Genomic DNA, 24011 nt, shown 5'->3' with positions numbered 1-24011 from the left:
TTTTTTTTTAATCATAAACTCTGTGGTGGGGTACGTATCATCTTAGTAGATGTCCTTTGAATTTCCCCTTGTTAATGATTTTGTTCATAAATTATATGTAATGTTACTTATGTTTGTCGTCTTTGATCAGTTTTCTTTTCAGATGACTCAGTCGTTTAATGGCAAGTTGCTTGTTGTCAGGGAGTCTCTTTAAAAGGGAGTGGCATTTCATAATGCCCATCACTGCTTTTGGAGATGGCTTCTTCTAGGATGTCCATGAAGAGAATAACATCTTGAGAAACAATCTTTACTGTCATCCTTAGAATTTGATTCAAGAACCTTAATTATGTTGGAGTTACAGATTTCTTTCACAGTGACCCTGTGACAAATATTAGTGATTCTGGGCGAGTCTTGAGTTGGTGAAGAGCATCCCACAATGCTCCATCCCAGGTCTGTGCAGACATTGTCTCCTCCAAGAATCATCTGTGGCTGTGCCAATACCCTTGAGCAATTACAAACGATTGACAGGCATCATAATCTAACTGAGGTGAAATTGCATTTGCTATTGCCTTGAGATGATTCCAATGCTTTGCTGTGTCACATGTAGGGATGTGATACAATTTAAGGAAATCTGCAAATCTCTTAAACCAGCAACTTGAGGGTTGCAGGTTCGATTCCCGCTTCTGTCATCCTAGTCACTGCCGTTGTGTCCTTGGGCAAGACACTTTACCCACCTGCTCCCAGTGCCACCCACACTGGTTTAAAAAATGTAACTTAGATATTGTGTTTCACTATGTAAAGCGCTTTGAGTCACTAGAGAAAAACGTTATAGAAATATAATTCACTTCACTTCGCGTAAACAAAGGACACCGATTGCTACTTTTGAGTAATATCCTCTAAATCAAAAACCACAGATTAGTTCACTTTGTATTAAAGTATATTTTCAAAGTATGGTTGTTAGCTTTAACTTAACAGGACTTGACTCTGCTTTCATAGTGTTTTCAAGGTCTTGCTTTCACTTGCGGGTTGCATCTCTATGCGGGGTTGTTCCTCAAGATGCAAAACGGACCACTCTGGACGAAAACGTGAAGGTAGGGGGTGATTTATTAATCATAAATCATACACCGTACCAAGAGACAGAAACAAACAAAAGAACAGCGTGCCAATCGCACAGGAGGCTAAGGCAACAACTTAACACAGGAATCGAGAACAGGAATAACCAACATAACAGTTGCGTACCGCAAACAAAGAAGCTGGGACGAGTGATCAACAAAGGTGGGCTTAAATAGTGTCTCTTGATTACAAACAGGTGAGTGTCCCGAACAACAGAGGCAGGTGAAAATCATAAGTAAGCATGGTGACTAAACTCAGGAGGTGCACAGCAACAGGAACTAAGGGAGTCCAAAACAAACAGAAAACACAAAACATGATCCGGACCACGGATCATGACACTTGCTCAATGAACACGTTGTTACTTGCGTGTCTAAAAGAGCATACGCAAGCCTTTCATCATTTGCCTTAAAAGCAGAAGAAATCCAGACAGGAACAATCATGGAGGTGTTGACTGATCTACCGTCAGTTTCTGTGACTAGGACATTGTGTTAGCTGCATCCTCTGCATTTTTTTGGTCGGAGGCAGACACAGGTAGCAGACACAGGTATGACTCTTGTGTAATCATTGTCAGGAAGACAGGTAGAATGTTTCTTCCTACTGCAATCACATATGTTTCGGTTACGGCAGTCAACAGTATAGCCTGGCTTGAGACAGACAAAGCATAGTTGAACAAGACTCTTCCTTGCAAACTCTGTAGACATTTTTTTTTTTTTTGTTACGTGACAAAGCATACACTGGAGTATGTCGTTGCGTCTCCTTCGCTGTTAGGCCTTGTTCTTATGTTATTTTGTAGCACATGGGTTGTAAACTTTCTTTCTTTTGAAAATATTTTATCTATGCAGGTGTCAGATGATGTATGAAGAGCTTCAAAGGACGTTATTGGGTTGCATGAAATCTCTGCCTCCATCGTCATGAGTTTAGGGAAGTCCTCATTAGATGGAATGTATCCCTTGTTCTTGTATGGCTTGGCAAGTCCACATTGTTGCAGCCCAATCCGGTAACTTTCTCACTAAATTTGATTTTTATTCGCAGTCATTAAGAATGTCTAAACCTTTTATACTGTATATGGCATAGCTTCATGATACAACTTAAGGAAATTTGTAAATCTCTTAAACCCACAGCATCTTTAGTTGAGATCTTTGGCCATTTAGCCAGTTTCTGTCAAAAGGTTCTTTGAATCGTGAAAGGCTGTTCGATGCTTCCTGACAAGCTTCATCAATCAGTTCTGTAAAAGAGGCCATCAATAATTTTTCCAGCTGGACCTCCTACATATTTCCCTAAATAATGTAGTTTGTTAGCTGAAGAGATGCTTCGTTTATCTTTAAGTGATGTGAATGGAACCTTTGCATTCAATGAACTCAATAGAGTCACCAGTAAAAACAGTTGGTTCCGGGGTTGGAAGCCTGTTCATTTTCATGCTATCTTGGAGAGCTTGTGCAATTTAAAACACATTTGTCTGTACAATATCACTCCATGCTTGATAGAAAGCCAAGTTTAGTTGCACGCCATTTGCGTTCAAGACCTCTGGTTTCTTCTGTGAAGTAGGGGTATACATTTTAGCATTAGCGGTGCTATACTATGTTGCAAAGGGCATCGTTAAAGTTGTTAGTGAGGTTATCAATAGAGCCCACATAATTTGGGGATGGTGCCAGCAAGAGTCGTAGTTCTTGCAGCATTAATATGGTGGCTGCTGAAGCAGTAGTTATTAGTAGTTTGTTGAAAATGAGTAAGAACTTCGAATGGGTGAGATAGATAACAGACAGATGGAGAGGTAGTGGTGCGACAGACCTCATAGTAAGCGCCTCAAATTATTTTACACTTATTATTTAGGTCAGGTTAGGTTAGGGTTAATGTTTTCATTGGATTTTAGTGCGACCCCTCCACCCCTTTTTAAGGGGACGGGCAATATGTGCACTTGTATCGTTAGGAGGCGATACCTCGTTAAGTGGAAAAAAATCACCGGGTTATAGCCAAGTCTCACTGAGACCAATGACGTTAATCATTTTTGTTTCTAATAACCTCATTGACTAAAAGCGCTTTGGGAGGCAATGATCTGATGTTCAAAAGCCCATGTTTTAGGTAGTGGGCTGTTTAGAGGCATTTTCCATAGTAGTGATCTTAATACTGTTATGTTTTTTTCCCCGAAGTATATTGTAATTATAACACTTTCGATCACATCTAGGAATTGATAGGATGGAGGATCTTGAGATTATTTGCTTGGTGCTGGGATAGATTTAACGCTTCATAATTTGCCACCTCAGTCGAATGCATGTCTGCCTCTGGCACAGTCACTACAGGAAAAACATTATGTAAGTCATGTATCATTCTGGATCGGTTCGCAGCCAAGTGTGAAGCGACTGGGATCAGCACTTCCAAGTCAGAGTCCATGTTTCTCACCCGAAAAAGGGTGGAGTGCCATCTCCAGGTTGGGGAGGAGTTCCTGCCCCAAGTGAAGGAGTTCAAGTCCTCAGAGTCTTGTTCATGAGTGAGGGAAGAGTGGATCGTGAGATCGACAGGCAGATCGGTGCGGGGTCTTCAGTAATGCAGACACTGTATCGATCCGTTGTGGTGAAGAAGGAGTTGAGCCGGAAGGCAAAGCTCTCAATTTACCCGTCGATCTACGTTCCCATCCTCACCTTTGATCATGAGCTTTGGGTTATGACTGAAAGGACAAAATCATGGGGACAAGCGGCCGAAATGATTTTCCTCCACTGGGTGGCGGGGCTCTCCCTAAGAGATAGGGTGAGAAGCTCTGCCATGCGAGAGGAGCTCAAAGTAAAGCTGCTGCTCCTCCACATCAAGAAAAGCCAGATGAGGTGGTTCAGGCATCTGGTCAGGATGCCACCCGCGACCCGACCTCTGATAAGCGGAAGAAGATGGATGAATGGATGGATGTATTATTTTACGAGAAAGTGTGTGCAGGAATTTTCCAGCCTTGCGCTGGTTAGTTCTCGCTTAACTGACTCATCACCCGGGCTAAAGGCTGACATTGACTGTAATTGCCTGTATGGGAGCTTGCTCAAGTGTAGTTAGTCAAGTGTGACTCAACCAGTAATCTATGTTTCGAGAAAGAATGATGGCGCCTTCCCAGTTAGGGTAAAAGTCCATCCCTTCTCAACAAGACCGCTTTGCCCCAGAAAGAGGGCCAATTACAATAAACGTTTCTCCATGTTGTCTACAAAAAGTAGCCAGCCACTCGTTAAACGAGACTACTCTGCCATACCTCTCATCATTGACTCTCAGGTTTGGCCTCGAGATAAGTGCTCGATGCCGAGACATCCTTCTAGCGAGATTATAAGTCCTAGCTACAGTATATTGGCAAAAGTATTTGGCCACCTGCCTTGATTCACACATGGTCTTGAAGTGCCATTGCATTCCTAACCCGTAGGGTTCAATATGATGTCGGTCCACCTTTTAAAGCTTTTACAGCTTCAACTCTTCTTGGAAGGGTGTCCACAAGGTTACGGAGTGTGTGTTTAGGATTTTTCGACCATTCTTCCAAAAGGCCTGGCTCTCAGTCTCTGTTCTCATTCATCCCAAAGGTGTTCTATCGGGTTCAGGTCAGGACTCCGTGCAGGCCAGTCAAGTTCGCCGGAACTAGCTCCTGAAAAACAACCCAACACCATAATTCTGATCATTTGGATGGGTGGCCAAATACTTTTGGCAATATAGTGTATGTTACTCTTTGTAATCTCTGATTACAAGAGCACACTAACATCATCTTTAGCATCGGAAGCCTTCGTGATAAAAATGTGGTGTCAAAACAAATCAAATTCTTTAACATAAAATGAACAATATAGAAGGTCATTAACAGCACTTTTTAATTGTATTTTATCCATATCCAAAAACTAACCCCTATTTGCCTCCTGGAATTGAAGCACCAGCTGTTCTTTTGTTTTGAAAAAAAATAAAAATAAAAATTATAACAAAAAATGAAATAGACTCGTTTACATGCAAATTAAAAACTGCAAATTATATCATTGCTGAATCTGAAGAAAAATACACTTTGCAATTGTCTCTAGCTTCAAACATGGGCACAACTTACAAGGATATACGGTAGCGATGAAAAGACCGCTTTACTCATCACTCTCCGTGGTGCCTCTTTCCTATCATGCCTGGTGCTTTGAGGGAATAATTCCACCACGGTAAGGTGCTTATTAGCAGAAGTTTGTTGGCATTATGGCATAAATTACATTACCGCTTCTTGGCTGGATGCCTCTGTTTTAGATGCAGTAATAAATCTGTTTTGTTGCAATGGGCTTTAGATTAACTTTATAGCATGCAGTCACTTGTTTTACATCTGATGCTGCAAACTTAAGCCGGTTTGAGGGGCCACAATATGATTTTAAAACCCTTCCTTGTGGTCTACAAAAATTGTGATGCTGTTTTTCTTTTTTGGTCAATATGTTGCATAGATTATGTTTTACAGCCTGTTTTCAAGCTGCTTCCTGACTGTCTCTTCAGGATGTGTTGGGAATTGGTCGAGAAGGTGACCCCAGGATGCAGAGACGGGAGGCAAGGTTGAATTACAAAAAGGGAAAATTTAACAAGTCCAAAATCTGTAACAAAAGGCAAATGGGGCAGAAGTGCACACCATGAATAAACAAACACCAACAGGTCCCTCAATAGTTGGTAGGGGGTAAAGGCCAGGGCGCACTGAGCACAACAAAAGGCCCAACACAAAATCCTCTTTACCTCAGGGAGGCTAGGAAGCAAACACAAAGAGGTGAGGAATTTCAGGAATAAGGAGAGACAACATACCAGGACTGACGAAGTGAGGCAGGTGCATGCACGTGGGAGGTGCAGGAAAAAATAACTGTCAGGACGCACCTGTCGGTGACGAGCTTAAATACACCTGGGTAGGGATTAGTTGCAGGTGTGCCTCGCTGGGGACTAATTAACTGAAGAAAACAGAAACCATTAAAAAAAGGGAAGGCAGGGAAATGACAAAACACAACAGGATGCACCGTTTTGGGGGTTGTCTTATTTACGTTCCTCCACTCTGACTGCGTCTTCTGCCCGCCATCACGATTCAGCAGAGGATGCATGTTCATGTACGAGTTAGTCTGCCTCACAACAAGGAAAAAAATGAGCTTATCAACTATTTTCGTTGGACTACAATGACGGACACGTGTAAAGCTCTTCAGGTAAAACTTTACCAAAGATGGATAATCCACTGACGTCACTATTGGTACAAATATCATAATACCTCTTAAGGCTTAGTGGCCACATGCGTGGACAGCACCTTTTAGCTCTTATTTCCAAAATTGTGTACACTACTGAATTGGGGTCTTATGGCCGCTTATGTGGACACTTATACTGCCATCTGGTGGTGTCAGAAGAGTATAACATTCAATGGAATTTGGAAAAAAAAGGGTAAAAATTAGAATTAGCATGTCACTAAACATGAAGTACACATTTGTGTACTTATGGACTAAGTACATCGTATCAGAAGATAATTATTAGTTTTTATGCTAATTAGGGTCCAATAATCCCAAATAGCAAAAATAAAAAAAAAAGCATGTAAACAAACAGCTTGGGCCTTAAGAGGTTTTAAAGGAGCAAATTGCAAACAAATCGTTTAGCAGAAGTATAAAGGAAGGCTTTATTATTTGAAAAATAATTCCCCAATGCCAGCTTTCTGAAAACTTAAAACTCAGCACGGATCTGAAAAAAATGAATCACTGACTTGAATAAATCGGGAAAGCCACTTGGAGCCATTTAAGAGCAGCTTAAGGCCCCAAGAGCAACTGCACAGATAATTGTTCGTAAGTATAAAGTGCATGGCACAGTTTTGTCACTGCCACGATCAGGAAGGCAACGCAAGCCATGAATGGTACCATTAATTTCTCTGTACACGGGGTATACTCATTTAGCTAGGGTGTGTCAGAGGTGATAGCAGAATTTCTGAGAAAGGATAATTTTCTTTCATGAGCTTTGTTTTTGTGCAGCACAATAACAACAGTGTTGTCTCGTTTCTGTCATGATCTGGCAATGTTGCTGCTGCGTGACTGCTTTGTGTTGCAGTGCCTGGTTTTTGGCTTAAGTGGTAGAGCACACATCATATTCTTCTGACTACTTTAACTGTCCAGTTTATTCACTCAGCGCTATTAGAATACTGATGGTTCACCCTTCCAGTTGTGTTCATCTCCCCTTGCTATGGTTTCATTGTGTATCTCCTCTCTACACCTTTTGTGTGCAATTTCCGTTTTTTTTTTTCACCTTTTGTGTGCATTCTTAGTTATTTTTATCACTCCTTTTTGAGTGCGCCTATTGTTATTTTTCCTATTTGTTTCATCTCTGCTTTAGGGTCCTACTTTGGCTAATGCCAATGGTGACAGTTAACACCCTTTGATCAACTTTCTCGTATTACAACAACATTACACTTGACATCCCAACCTTAAACGGACAGTGGTGAAGCCATCGTCCTTTGGTGCCTGAGTGCCGCTGTATCTGAAAACCCTGATGTGTGACACAAACGCGGAGAGGTTCATGCTCTCTGGCGCCAGAAGGACCTGAAGGTAACCGTTTTGAAAGTCCATTTTATTAAAAGTTGAGCCGTGAAAGTGACTTGCCAATTCCTCTGCCGTGGCCAGGAGGTATTTTTCTGGAATGACTGCTTTATTTTGTCATGTTTTGTGGTCACGTTCTCTTTGGTTTTGGACTCATTAGGCACTGTTGTTTGTTTTGTCACCATGACTACCAATTAGGTTTCACCTGTCATGTCACGCAGCTGGTTTGTTTGGACTCACGCACCTGTCAATAATCACAGCACTATTTAAGCCTGTAGTTGCCAGGCAGTCAGCCTGGCGACATCACCCTCTACTCACCTTTGATACCTGATTGCTCACTTCTTGTCATAGATTCATGCTTTTCACATCACAGTAAGTGTTTTTGTTTTTGTTGTCCGTAGTTCTGCCATTGTGCAAGATTTTGTTTTCAGAGCTAAGTTTTGTACCTCCGTTGAGAGCACCTTTTGTTCATACCCTTAGTTTTTAGTATATTTTGAGTAATTAATTAAAAAAATGACATTACCTTCACGCCATGTCCGGTCCAGTCGATTTGCACCACGGGAAAACAAACCACACCAGAGTCCACGTCATGACATTGTTAATGTGTGTCAGGTCTACGCACAGGCAAAGACCAACTCCTCGTTTGTTGGCGATGACCAGGTTAAGACACCCACGGAGCGACATCAACTGGTTTGATGAAATGACGTTGCACCTCTACTGCATCATGAAATGCCAAGGGTATGCTTGCAGAGGCTGGATAACAGGGTGCACCGTTGAGTCCAGTGTTTGCTGGTGCATAAACCCTGTCATAAACCCAAGGCCGGGGATCAGCAACCCACGGCTCTGGATCTGCATGTGGCTCTTTAGCACCGCCCTAGTGGCTCCCTGGACCTCTTTCAAAGATGTGTGAAAAAGATGAAGAATACAATTATTTTTGGTTTTAATATATTTTCTGCAGGAGAACAAACAGGATCATACATTGGTCATTTTCACAGTCCTCATGTGTCCAGGCACATATTTAAATGGGTTGTACTTGTATAGCGCTTTTCTACCTTCAAGGTACTCAAAGCGCTTTGACACTACTTCCACATTTACTCATTCACACACACATTCACACACTGATGGAGGGAGCTGCCATGCAAGGCGCCAACCAGCACCCATCAGGAGCAAGGGTGAAGTGTCTTGCTCAGGACACAACGGACATGACGAGGTTGGTATTAGGTGGGAATTGAACCAGGGCCTCTCGGGTTGCGCACGGCCACTCTCCCACTGCGCCACGCCGTCCCTAATTTCCTGAGTTTATAAACATAACATTGACATCCCACTGGGTTGTGAGTTTTTCCTTGCCCTTATGTGGGATCTGAACCAAGGATGTCGTTGTGGATTGTGTAGCCCTTTGAGACACTTGTGATTTAGGGCTGTATAAATAAACATTGATTGATTGCTAAACATTGAATATATTTTTTTTTTAAATGAAAGAAGATGTTGTGATTCCAAAAAATATCGACGTAATCATAGTAGTATCGACTAGATACGCTCTAGTACTTGGTATCATTACAGTGGATGTCAGGTGTAGATCCACTAATAGCGCTTGTTTACATTGTGAGCTACGGTGTGCAATGAAGCATGTTTAGCTATTCCTCATCCTGCAGGGATGATACTTGTAAGAAACTTACTTTATTTGTCACCATGGAGGCAAGGATTAGTCATTTAGAAGTAGTTACAACACTGCAGACTGCGGATGGACTTTAGCCGCTAGCTAGCTAGCCATGTCTTAAAGCATCTCTTCCTGAGGGTGTTTCAGTGTAACTTCCCCTTTATCGTAAATTTTTAAGCCAAAATGCGTCCGTTCTTCCTTTTTGTCTACACACGGGTTCTGCTTCTAAGTACTCCGTGATTGTGCGCTGCCGAACGTGCTTGAAAAACCAGCAATGTCATGACGTGACGACGAATGGGGCGCGGTAGGGGTGAGGGGTCCAGTGCTTTTCAGAGGCGGTATAGTACCGAAAATGATTCATTAAAATTGCGGTACTATACTAATACCGGTATACTGTACAACCAAAGTCAGTATCAGAGTATCTGTCGCCTGGCAACATGAGCGTGGGTAGAATCTGTTGTCCTTCTTGGCCAAGGCAATGACTACGTTTCTATGCACCAAACTAGTCTGATTTTCCAAATAAGCATCCCTCAATCCATGGAAACACCTTATTGTGATCATGTTTGGCCTTCTATAAACCAGACTAACACACCTAGATTATGCGGTTGGAAACCAGATCCATTGAGTGGGTGTGGACTGCAAGCCACACATGCGCCAGTCTTAAAGTTAAAGTTAAAAGTCCCAATGATAGACAAACACACACACTAGGTGTAGTGAAATCACCATCTGCATTTAACCCATCCCCTTGTTCCACCCACTGGGAGGTGAGGGGAGCGGTGAACAGCAGCAGTGACCGCGCTCGGGAATCATTTTGGTGATTTAACCCCCCAATTCCAACCCTTGATGCTGAGTGCCAAGCAGGGAGGCAACGGGTCCCATTTTTATAGTCTATGGTATGACTCGAACTCACGATCTTCCAGTCTAAGGACGGACACTCTAACCTCTATAACCTGGAAGCAGATACCATTCAATAAAAACAACAACAATTGGAATGAAAAAGATAATGCTTATTTGCTTCACATATTTAGAGAACATCTTGAAGTGCATCAATAGGAGAAAAAAATGTAACAGAGATTTGTTCTAAAGGAAATACAGAATGCCGGCTAAATTCGGACTCCCGAACAAACTGAAGCAGGTACTTTATGTTACAAGGCAATTAATACAGCGACAAATCAAAGGATCCAGGTGCCTTTTAACCTTCCTCTTGTGTTAGCTTTCTGTTACCATCTCTTATGTTAACGGGTCGGTTTTGACCCATGTCTTAAATCAGCTGTAAAATACACTAAAAACAATTCTCTATCATCCAATTTGTTTCTCATCTCTTGGTTACCTCATTAGGCTTCCTTATCCTTGAAAATATTGGTTTTAATATTTTTGGTTTGGGCCATTGGGCCTTTTTTTGTCAGTATACCCCTCGATTTCAATTTTTAAAAATGGTAAAACGAACCTCAAAAGAATCATATACATAAAAAAAAGGTTGTTGTGTTACCTAACTATTACTAAGGGGTATTAGAACACATCTCTTAAATAAATGTGTTTTATTTATTTTTTAATTTTAAGAATTTTAACTATAGTAACATCTATGATGTTACGGGTCAATTTCGACCCATATATATTTACTTCAAGAAAAAGGCTAAAAAGTATTTTTTTCAAATCCAACATCAAACAAACAACAACCAATCAAGCAAATGAAACCAAGAGAAATAGATTACTAGTTCCAAAACTAATAAAAAACAAAATCAGAGTGGCAAAAAGTGACACTTTTAGTGTCCGTCTTTTGTTTGTTTTTGTACAGGATAACAAGGTAAAATGAGAATCCGCTAAAGCTCACATGATTGGGAGAGGAGCTGGCTGTCAGTGTGTTCAGTTTTCAATCAATCAATCAATCAATGTTTACTTATATAGCCCTAAATCATTAGTGTCTCAAAGGGCTGCACAAACCACTACGACATCCTCGGTAGGCCCACATAAGGGCAAGGAAAACTCACACCCAGTGGGACATCGGTGACAATAATGACCCAGTGGGACGTCGGTGACAATGATGACTATGAGAACCTTGGAGAGGAGGAAAGCAATGGATGTCCAACATGATACTGTGAAAGTTCAATCCATAATGGATCCAACACAGTCGCGAGAGTCCAGTCCAAAGCGACTGGCTCTTATCATTGCTTTATCATCTTATTTTTATAACTGGGTCGAAACCGACCCTAACAACACCAAGGGCCTAATTTCTACCAGAGCATTTTATAATTTAGTGAAAAAAATTAAAATGTTTTATTTTGTTGACAAAGAGGTTCCTGACAAAGTCAAAAAGCTTTGATGCAAAAAAATAAATGTATGTGGCGTTTTTATGCATTTAAAAACTAAAACGGGTCGGTGCCGACCCTAACACAAGACGAAGGTTAAATGCAGTAAGCATCTATTTTTTTTTTTTTTAAAGAGAACACTGGAAAAACTCACAATCTCACCAAGTATAGATCATTTCTAGTCAAAATTCATCCATCCATCCATTTTGTACCGCTTATTCCCTTTCGGGGTCGCGGGGGGCGCTGGCGCATATCTCAGCTACAATCGGGCGGAAGGCGGGGTACAGCCTGGACAAGTCGCCACCTCATTGCAGGGCCAACACAGAAAGACAGACAACTTTCACACTCTAGGGCCAATTTAGTGTTGCCAATCAACCTATCCCCAGGTGCATGTCTTTGGAAGTGGTAGGAAGCCGGAGTACCCGGAGGGAACCCACGCATTCACGGGGAGGACATGCAAACTCCACACAGAAAGATCCTCAACCTGGATTTGAACCCATGACTGCAGGACCTTCGTATTGTGAGGCAGACGCACTAACCCCTCTGCCACCGTGAAGCCCTCCAGTCAAAATATCAAAACAAACTCAAATTAAATCCCCCGAATAGCCATTTTTCAGCGAAACGGAATCCAATCCTATTTGGGTCCCACATCAACCTTAAGAAAGTCAGTGACTTCACTATAAAAATGTGTGACATTGTTATCACCAGGAAAGATGAGCTCACCTACCTAGGTTCCATTCTAGAGGCCAATCTTTCCTGTGATAAAATGGCAACCAAGGTAATCAAAAAAGTCAACCAAAGAACGAGATTCCTCTACAGAATCTCCTCTCTGGTCAACAAAAGCACCCTGAAGATTGTAGCGGGGAATCTCATTCAACCCTTTTTCGATTACGCTTGCACCTCCTGGTACCCCAGCACCTCCAAAACCCTCAAATCTAGACTCCAGACATCCCAGAAAACGGGTTACTTTTAGACCTCCACCCCAGATCACACTTCACTCCAACCCACTTCTCCAAAGTGGGCTGGCTCAGTTTGGAGGACAGATTAAAACAATTTGCACTGAGCCTAGTCTATAAAATCTGCTACACCTCCCTGATACCGAAGTACATGTCAAACTACTTCCTACTGACCGCCATAACCACAACACCAGGGGGAGCTCCACAAACCACATTAAAACCAGATTCCGATTTAACAAAGGTCTTAACTAATTCTCTTTCTATGCCACATCAATGTGGAATGCACTCCCAACAGGTGTAAAACTAAGAGCATCTCTTTCCTCTGTTATGATCCGCTGCCCGGATCGTATTATGTTTTGGTTTCGAGTCTTTTTGTACTTTATTCCGCTAATGTTTGCCTTGAATCCTGGTTGCACTTCCTTGTTTATCTTGTCTCCATGGTTACTTATTAGTTTCACCTGCCACTTGTTCCTTGACGCGCACCTGCCTTGTGATTACGTCTTTATTTAAGCCTGCCTTTTCTGTTCATTCAGTCTTGCCTCCTACTTTGTGTTTCACAACAGTGACAACTCCGATTTGTGATCTGTATTTGCTATCTTCCGCGCTAAGCCTTTGCTCCTCTAGCGCCCACTCTAGTAGTTTTGTTTTGCCTTTTGTGCCACGTGCAAGTTTTTCTGTTCATAGTCTGTCTTTATTTAAAAAAAACCTTAGTATTTCTTACCTTCACGCTGTGTCCGAGCCCGACTCCATCCACGAGAGAACAAACCCGCAACACGATGCCACGCAATCGTCACATCCTCCTTCAAAAGCGCTGTAAAACAACACCTCCTGGAAACTTCAACCCTTTACTGATACCCTCCTCCATTCACATCCCATCTCCACGGATTGTAAATAACCTAATGTAAATTATCAAATGTATTTCTAATGTATATACTTGTTCTTATGCTATCTGAACTCACTATGTTCTCTGTTGGCTGTACATATCCTACCAAGTAAGACCTACACTGTTTCAATGTCCATTTCTCTGTGGATGCAATTGTTGATGACTGAAGTACTGATATCAACCAAAGCTCCTCATCCCACCCCCGGATTGTAAATAATGTGAATAATTCAATGTATATACTATGAGGATTAACTTGTGTGATGACTGTATTATGCTGATAGTATATATTTCTACCATGAATTGATTAACGTGAACCCCGACTTAAACAAGTAGAAAAACTTATTCGGGTGTTACCATTTAGTGGTCAATTGTACGGAATATGTACTGAACTGTGCAATCTACTAATAAAAGTTTCAATCAATCAATCAATCAATCAATAAATTAATCAATCAATCAATCAAAGACATAAGAACTTCTTTTTAGGCAATAGATGTTTTCGAGGGCTACTTTTGAGTATCACAAAACTTCACAATACTATTAGGTACAGCTAATAATAAAACAATACTTGGTTATTTGGAAAATAATGTCTAATTAAAAAAAATAAAAATTTCACCAAGACAATTTTGATTTCTTTCATTGGCAGAATTTTGCTCATTATAAGAAAAAATAACCTTTATTAATTTTTTTTCAAACTCTTTTTAAGAGGGTCATTTTTTACAGATAAACAGCCTGCATGAAACAGTGTATTAAACCTACAGTGTTATTACTATTAACTTTTTAACTGTTTCTTCTTACATTTTGCCTGTTTGCTCTTTTCATGTTTTTAGTTTTCTTTTTTTCATTTCTTTAACTGTATGTTTAGTATGAGCTGCAGTGCAATAAAAAAAATAAAATAAAAAAAATAAAAATAAAAAAACTGACTGCAGACAGAAAATATCCGCCAGGCTGCACTTTGGACACATTGCCATATGCCCTAATTTTTTGTAATGTGTGCATGTGGATGTGAGACTGCAGGTTAGAACCCATGCAATGCAGTCCACATACCGTATTTTACAGACCATAGGGCGCACCGGATTATAAGGCACACTGGCGATCAATATACTTGCCAACCTTGAGACCTCTGAATTCGGGAGATGGGTGGGTGGAGGGGGTGGGGGTGTTGTTTGGTGGTAGCTGAGGTGTATATTGTAGCGTCCCGGAAGAGTTAGTGCTGCAAGGATTTCTGCGTATTTGTTCTGTTGTGTTTATGTTGTGTTACGGTGCGGATGTTCTCCCGAAATATGTTTGTCATTCTTGTTTGGTGTGGGTTCACAGTGTGGTGCATATTTGTAACAGTGTTAAAGTTGTTTATACGGCCACCCTCAGTGTAACCTGTATGGCTGTTGACCAAGTATGCATTGCATGCACTTATGTGTGTGTAGAAACCGTATATATTATGTGACTGGGCCGGCACGCTGTTTGTATGGAGGAAAAGTGGACATGAAGACAGGTTGTATAGGACGCTAAAGGCAGTGCCTTTGAGGCACGCCCCCAATGTTATTGTCCGGGTGGAAATCAGGAGAAATTCGGTAGAATGGTTGCCCCGATAGATTTTCGGGAAGGGCACTGAAATTCGGGAGTCTCCTGGAAAAATCGGGAGGGTTGGCAAGTATGAGATAGCTGTATATCAATTCATCATGCCTCATTTATAGGTATACTTGAGCTAATTTAATTTCCTTTACTTGAGTGTTCTGTGTAAATAATTTATATTTGCATGTCTTAATGACAGTATTGAATGCATTTCTGATTAAAACTCCACAAAATATACTGTATTTCTGGACTATAGGGCAAACCGGATTATAAGGCGCACTGCCGATGAGCGGGTCTATTCAGATTTTTTATCATACAAAAGGTGCAATAAGGGGGTCATATTATGATTTTTTCCTAAATGTAAAACACTTCCTTGAGGTCTACATAACATGTAATGGTGTTTTTTTGGTCAAAATGTTGCATAGATTATGTTTTACAGATCATCTTCAAGTCGGATCCGCCGTTTTGTGGGTGGTATTTACGTGGCTCCCATTCGACAGCGTCTTCTCCCCATCATCTTTGTTGTAGCGGTGTAGCGTGCAAGGACGGGAGTAGAGGAATTGTCAAGAGATGGAGCTAACTGTTTTAATGACATTCAGACTTTACTTCAATCAACAAGGAGCAGCATCTCCTTATCTGTGGCTCACTAGTGCGACAACGCCCGTGAAAAAAACCTTCGACCAGAACTCCCTAAAAACTAAAGTTCCTTGGGTGAATAATGTAAACTCACTACACTGGTTTGTTTTAGCGCTTTCATGGCTAGTTTACTGACATATATAAGTAAGAACTTTACACTACTTTATGTCAGAAATGGCAACAGTGGAAAAAAATGAAGTTTATTGACTACGGCATCGTCCCGGACTACAGTGGCGGCAGTGTGCACATTTTCAGGACTTATGCAGATCTCAAATAAACATCAGCAGAAACCAAAAGGTAAGAAAAGTTGTTTTTGCATAATATTGTGAAACAAAACGCCAGATAATATATCTTACCTTATACACACACCATAGTAATACTTGTATCTCTGACTACAATAGCCGTAATGGGCTGACAATCCATTCAAAATCATACTAAAACCATCATGTTTTTTGATCATGTTTTGTTTGGTTATGTTCTGTTTGTTTTTTGGACTCTTTTAGTTTCTGTTTGCCCTCCACTGTTTGTAGTTACCATGTCAACTTGTTAGTTTCACCTGCCTCATTTGTTTGGTTACTCATTGTGTTCACCTGTCTCTGATTAGTGCTCGCCCGCTCACCAGTTTGCCGAGCACTAATCAGATGCAGTATCTAAACCTATGTTTGTCTGACAGTCGATCTGGTGACATTGCTAGTTTTTTTCAACCCAATGTTCATGCTGCTCCTTCATGCCATAGATCCATGCTCGTTTTCCTGTCAACTAAATGTTGTTTATTGTCCATAGTTTTGTTTGTACCTTTTTGAGGCTTCTGAGTTAAATATTAAATCATGTTTTTACCTGCACGCCAAGTCCTGAGTAGTCTGTCTGCCTTCCTGGGAGAACGACCCCTCAGCAAGCTATGACACGCCCAAAATGACAAAAACATCCATCCATCCATCCATCCATCCATCCATCCGTCTTCCGCTTATCCGGGGTCGGGTCGCGGAGGCAGCAGCCAAAGCAGGGAAGCGCAGAATTGCCTCTCCCCAGCCACTTCGTCCAGCTCCTCCCAGGGGATCCCGAGGCGTTCCCAGGCCAGCCGGGAGACATAGTCTTCCTAACGTGTCCTGGGTCTTTCCCGTGGCCTCCTACCGGTCGGACGTGCCCGAAAAACCTCCCTAGGGAGGCGCTCGGGTGGCACCCTGACCAGAGGCTCGAACCACCTCATCTGGCTCCTCTCGATGTGGAGGACAAGAGGCTTTACTTCGAGCTCCTCCCGGATGGCAGAGCTTCTCACCCTATCTCTAAGGGAGAGCCCCGCCACCCGACGGAGGAAATTCATTTTGGCCGATTGTATACGTGGTCTTGTCCTTTCGGTCATAACCCATAGCTCATGACCATAGGTGAGGATGGGATTGTAGATCGACCGGTAAATTGAGACCTTTGCCTTCCGGCTCAGCTCTTTCTTCACCACAACGGATCGATACAGCGTCCGAATTACTGAAGACGCCGCACCGATCCGCCTGTCGACCTCACGATCCACTTTTCCCTCACTCGTGAATAATTCTCAGAGGTACTTGAATTCCTCCACTTGGGGCAAGATCTCCTCCCCAAACCGGAGATGGCACTGATGGTGCTGATTCTCATCCCAGTCGCTTCACACTCGGCTGCGAACCGATATAGATAACAAAAACATTTTGACCGATTTTTGAACAACAACTCAGTGGAACATTTAAACTTTTGGTGTTGTTTACTGGCGTCATATTGCAGTCTGCACGTATCTCATAGGTGTGACTGCCATCCACTGGTCACACTTATCATTACACCATGTACCAAATAAAATTGCTTCGAGGTCGGTATGCACAACCAGAGTTTTTCCGTACATTAGGCGCACCGGGCTATAAGGCGCACTGTCGATTTTGGAGAAAATGAAAGTATTTTAAGTGCGCCTTATAGTCCGAAAAATACGGTACTCAAGAAAAATTGCATTTTTCTCTCAGTGAAGGTTAACCGTGCCACACTTATAAAAACCCTGGTGTATACTGTACTACTGTACATTACTGTACATGCAAAAGAACCCTATTTGTAAGTAATGTACAGCACTTTTGTTACATTTATTTTTCAAACTAAAGTGCGTCGCTATTACTTTTCTGCTTCTTCATCCTCCCTCGTCTTCTTCCCCTGACTGCTTCTCTTATTCCCTCCACCCACACTGACCCTGTTTTATTCAAGACATACTGTATAATAGAACACAATATACGGGGGCTTGGCTCGCCGAGTGCTTCTGAGGGCATCCTCATTGGCTTAGCACCATCCGCCATCTCCCAACCACCTGAGGCCATTGTGGGTGGTGACAGCGATTCCGGCTCGGCTTTGCGTCATCGAAGGGGAAGGAGGGTCGTGGCGAGAGCGGCGTAAATGTCAGAGGAATTAGCTGCCTCGGTGGCGCCCACAGAACGCAGCATGACAATGGGCGGGAGACGGGAGAGGACAGTGGCTGTAGAGCATCTGTAAGCCCGGATCGTAACTCGCGCTCTCTTTCTTCTTCCTTTGCCAACTTCCTCGCTTGTCCTCACGCCCCCGCGCTCTCCTTCTCGTGCTCTCTTTCTGTATCACTGTCTCGCCCACCTCGCCTCTGCCCGCTAGCATTTTGGAGCAGATTATAGACCTGCCACCCCCACTAGCCCATTTACACACACACAAACATACACACACACTCTCAGATACACTCTTTCATGGCGACACACACTTCGCCGTGCCACCTCCAGCACCACCAAGAACATTTTTTCCAGTCCAATGTGGTCAGTCTTGTTAGAAAATGTCCTCGCATGCTACCAAAACTAAACAGAATTTACAGGTCACCAAAACAAGCGCCCCCTGTATTTCTAATCCAAAAACAAAACATCTGAAATTAAGTCCAATGCACCTCGGTCTCCTTGGACGTATCCTCGCTCATCTATGCGGACTGGACACTGGCCGAGAGTTGATGGGTGGCCGAGGGTGGAGTCGGCTCTTTTGTTTGCTTTGTTGGGTCTGCTCCTATCTCTGGCCACGCTTCCAACACCCCAGCAGACGATGACGTGGACCACCGCAGAGGACACCACTGTGTATATGTTTTTTTTGTTGTTGTTTTACTTTTGTAGCTGTGTGTAGAAGTGGCTAGTGACATCGGCTCTGCTCTTAATGTCTTTAAAGGGGAACATTATCACCAGACCTATGTAAGCGTCAATATATACCTTGATGTTGCAGAAAAAAGACCATATATTTTTTTAACCAATTTCCAAACTCAAAATGGGTGAATTTTGGCGAATTAAACACCTTTCTGTTATTTGCTCTCGGAGCGATGGACGTCACCTGGGTAATCAATCCGCCATTTTCTCCAACACATTATGAACATCGAATCAAATCAGCTCTGTTATTATCCGTTTTTTTGACTGTTTTCCGTACCTTGGAGACATCATGCCTTGTCGGTGTGTTGTCGGAGGGTGTAACAACACGATCAGGGGCGGATTCAAGTTGATTTACGTAGTGTGCATCGATTAACACAGCATGCTAATCGATGCCAACATGCTATTTAGGCTAGCTGTATGAACATTTGTAGCTATATTTGCATCCAGCCTTTCCCTCCATCCACATTTAATGCCAAACAAACACTTACCAATCGATGGATTTAAGTTGCTCCAGTGACACAAGATGCGAAAGTCCCGATTGTTTGGTCTGCGCATTTTACCGGCGATGCTAAGGCAGACATGGCACAGAGATGTATGGATATCCTGCAGATGCGTTTCTAACGACAAAGTCAACAAAATCACAAAGGTAAGTTTCGTTGATGTTATTGACTTATGTGCAAATAAGACATATTTGGTCGCGGCATGACTGTCAGCTAATTGATGCTAACATGCTCTTTGGGCTAGCTGTATGTACATTTGTAGCTATATTTGCATCCAGCCTTTCCCTCCACCCACATTTAATGCCAAACAAACACTTACCAATTTAAGGTACTCCAGTGTCACAAGATGCGGAAATCCCGATCGTTTGGTCTGCACATTTTACCGGCGATGCTAAGGCAGACATGGCCGAATAGCGTCTATAGCTATTCGCTCAATAGCTTCAGTTTCTTCTTCAATTTCGTTTTCGCTATCTGCCTCCATACTCCAACCATCCGTTTCAATACATGCGCAATCTGTTGAATCGCTTAAACCGCTGAAATCCGAGTCTAAATCCGAGCTAATGTCTCTATATCTTGCTGTGCTATCAGCCATGTTTGTTTGTATTGGCATCACTGGATGACGTCACAGGAAAATGGACGGTGGCTTCACAGATAGAGAAAATCAGGCATTTTAAAGTCTTTTTTTGGGATATTCCATGATGGGTAAAATTTTGAAAAAACCTCAAAAAATAAATTAAGCCACTGGGAACTGATTTGTATTGGTTTTAACCCTTCTGAAATTGTGATAATGTTCCCCTTTACTATCCTTTGTGTTCTTTGATGTTTCCCTCTTACACACATGTTTATGTCTGCTTTGGCTATGAGGGTTTTTTTCTCCTTGGCCTCAGTCTGGACCCCCTTTCTAGGGGCCCAGGCTTAGACTGAACATTTTTAGACAGATTCTGATTTGTAATTGTGGCAGTACAAGCTGTTGGCAAGCTAGGATTTTTAAACATTAAACAAGGAATGGTTTGTTTATATTTTTGCTGCTTTGCAGTGTGAAGATCCTATCGGGCACGGAATCTTGTTACATTTAGACCTCCACGATGTATTCTATTAAGAGCGGCCAAGACTGCAGTGTCAAAGCAATAGGGATACAACCCTGGAGGAGCCTTATTGCCCGCAAGAGTATACATGGAAGCACTCTTTCGACAAAGTTGGCCTCTGTGCAGGCAAGTGTGTATCTAGAGTACCGTATTTTTCGAACTACTAGGCGCACTTATAATCCTTTCATTTCTCAAAAATCGACAGTGCGCATTATAATCCGGTGCGGTTAATGTGCAGAATAATTCTGGTTGTGCTTACCGACCTCAAAGCAGTTTTATTTGGTACATTGATAACTGTGACCAGTAGATGGTAGTCACATATAGGATAAACGTGTCGACTGCAATATGAAGCCGGTAAACCACACCAAAACTTCAAATGTTCCATTGAAAATAAAGACCAATACACACGGCACTGGTAAAATGTTTTAGTCCGACTTTGAAGCCGCACCGCTTGATGGATTGTCGGAACATTAAGGCTACCATAGTAAGAGATACAATTATTACTATGGTGTGTGTATAAGGACCACAATATGGCACCTATTAGCAGACATGTTATGTGGTGTTTTGTTTCGCAATATTGTGCAAAAACAACTTTGCTTACCTTCTGGTACTTACTGATGTGTATTTGAGATCTGCATGAGACCTGAAAATTTGCGCACTTCCGTCACTGTAGTCTGTGCTGAGGCCATAGTGGAAAAAGCTCGTTCTTTTGCCACTATCGTCTTGTTATGTTGCCATTTTTAATATAAAGTAGCGCAAAGTTCCATTTTATATTTAGCTATATAAGAGCTAAAACATACTGGTGTAGTGGGTTTGGATAATTCACCCACAGAACTTTAATTATTAGAGAATTCTGGTCGGACGTTTCCAGCCTTGTTGTTGCACTAGTGAGCGACGGATGAGGGGATGCTGCTTTGTTGTTGATTGAAGTATAGTCTGAATGTCATTAAAACAGTTAGCTCCATCTTTTGACACTTCTTCCACTCCCGTCCTTGCATGGTACAACAAAGATGACGGGAAGAAGATGCTGTCAAAGGTGAGCCATGTAAATAAGACCACCCACAAAACGGCGCATCCTGAAGAGACGCTTTGAAAGCAATCTGGAAAACATAATATATGCAACATTTTGACCAAAGAACCACCATTACATGTTATTTGGATCACAAGGAAGTGTTTTACATTTAAAAAAAAAATAATATCACTCCTTTAATTCGCCCTACAATCCGGTGCGCCTTACCTATGAAAAAAGATCGAAAATAGACAATTCATCTGAGGTCTCAAGGTTGGCAAGTATGAGCTACCCTAAATAGCATGTTATCATCGATTAGCTTGCAGTCATGCACTGACCAAATATGCCTGATTAGCACTCCAACAAGTTAATAACATCAACAAAGCTCCCCTTTGAGCATCCACGCACGGCATAAAAAGTTTGGTGGACAAATTGTGACCAAAATAAAGTGGCACAAAACACGTCTTTCTTTGGCAGCGTCGGAGAAAGTTGTACTTGCAAACAATTTACGGTGAGTTCAAGGTCTGCTCAAATAAGTAGGACCAAGCAGTGTTCGCCAAATACTCTCTACAGTGAAGCATGTTTGATATAAATAGTTGGATTTCTATCAATTAGGAAGGTTTGTGTCATGTTTGTTCTCCTGTAAAAACAATATTAAAACATAACAAAACATTTTAAAACATTTTGGAAAAAGCTCCATAAAGCCACAAAGGCGGCGCTAAACACATGCTATTTTAAATACAGCATTGCCGTCATCAAGGACATACAAAAGGCTGATTTACTTGCTGACATGTACAACTTGTCACTAGCACAAGCTGTTGTGCCCACCTGCTCCAAGACCACCACCATCGTGCCCCTGCCATAGAAAAACACTGTGACCTGTCTGTTGCACTCACCCCAATAGTGACAAAGTGCTTCGAGAGCATAGTGATGTCACACATCAAGAAGACCATCCCAGACTAGGGCTGTCCCGGTCCGATATTTGGATCGGATCGGCCGCCGATATTTGCCAAAAAATGCGTATCCGCAAGGCATGGAAAAATGCAGATCCAGATCCAGTTTTTTTTATAAAGCCACAGTTATTATTGACAATGTTTTTCGACTGGCACTATTTAAAGACCCCGGCAGTTATTGGCTTTGTTTGAACACACATCTGGCAAATGCAGGAGACCTAATTGTATAGAAGTGGTAATTGGAGCATTTAACACATGGTAGTTAACGTTCTCCGATCCTTGTTTGTAAACATGGTCTGTTTTCCACATTTTTTTGGTTTAGTTTCTCTTGTATTGATCACAAGGACTTAGACGGAAATAAGATTTAGTTCAGGGATACTAAATAATATCACAATAATGATAAATGCCAATGTCCCTCTGGTCAGTTATTACTAATTGCTGTCACTATATATACAAATTTGAAATATACCACAGAGGCAAAGCCCACAGTGTGCTTGATCATCCACAAACACACCTGCTGTATAGCCCGCACATTATATACGTACAATATATTGTACAACCAAAGCATTCCCCCACCAGTAATGAATGATTAATGACACATTCAGAATCAGAATCAGAGGTACTTTAATAATCCCCAGGGGATAATTAAGATTTTCAGCACAATCCCATTCAAGAGCAGACAAACATTACAGGGAGACAGAACAGGATCGTGCATATTGTAGCGTCCCGGAAGAGTTAGTGCTGCAAGGGGTTCTGAGTATTTGTTCTTTTGTGTTTATGTTGTGTTACGGTGCGGATGTTCTCCCGAAATGTGTTTGCCATTCTTGTTTGGTGTGGGTTCACAGTGTGGCGCATATTTGTAAAAGTGTTAAATTTGTTTATACGGCAACCCTCAGTGCGACATGTATGGCTTTTGACCAAGTATGCATTGCATTCACTCATGTGTGTGAAAAGCCATAGATATTAAAGCAGTGACTTTACGGTTTATTGGCGCTCATTACTTCTCCCTATGTCCGTGTACACAGCGGCGTTTTAAAAAAAGTCATGCATTTTACTTTTTGAAACCGATACCGATCATTTCCGATATTACATTTTAAAGCATTTTTCGTCCGATAATATCGGCAGTCCAATATTATCTCACATCTCTAATCATGCTTGTACATGCAGTTTTAGATATATCACATTTACACATATTTACATTATTACACCATGAACATGCTCATTTATAAGGGTAAACATAAGCAGTGTCTTCATTTCAAACAAAAAAAAATAAGTGTAAAGTTTAATTTTCTCATGTTGTAATATTTCGCCGCGGATGCGCAATGTGGACTTTCTGAACGTATCTTGTCTGTTATTTTACTGCTCGTGGGCTCATACCTCTACCTCACTCTAGGGCAGGGGTCAGCAACTCGCAGCTCTTTATCGCCACCCTAGTGGCTCCCTGGAGCATTTTTTAAAAAGGTTTGAAAATGGAAAAAGATGGGAGAATACCCATTTTTCTTTTTACTATGTTTTTTGTTTGAGGACAAACATGACACAAATTTTCCCAATTGTTAGAAAGCCAACTGTTTAATATGTTTGTGTGCCGAACATCGTTTTGTCCTACTAATTTCGGCGGTTCTTGAACTCAGCACAGTTTGTTTACATGTAAAATCTTTCCATTCCTTATTTGTCTCATTTTGTCCACCAAACTTTTAATGCTGT

This window comes from Nerophis ophidion, linkage group LG26 (assembly GCF_033978795.1).
Source record: "Nerophis ophidion isolate RoL-2023_Sa linkage group LG26, RoL_Noph_v1.0, whole genome shotgun sequence".
Taxonomy (NCBI): Eukaryota; Metazoa; Chordata; class Actinopteri; order Syngnathiformes; family Syngnathidae; genus Nerophis; species Nerophis ophidion.
This window is presented reverse-complemented; position numbering follows the sequence as displayed.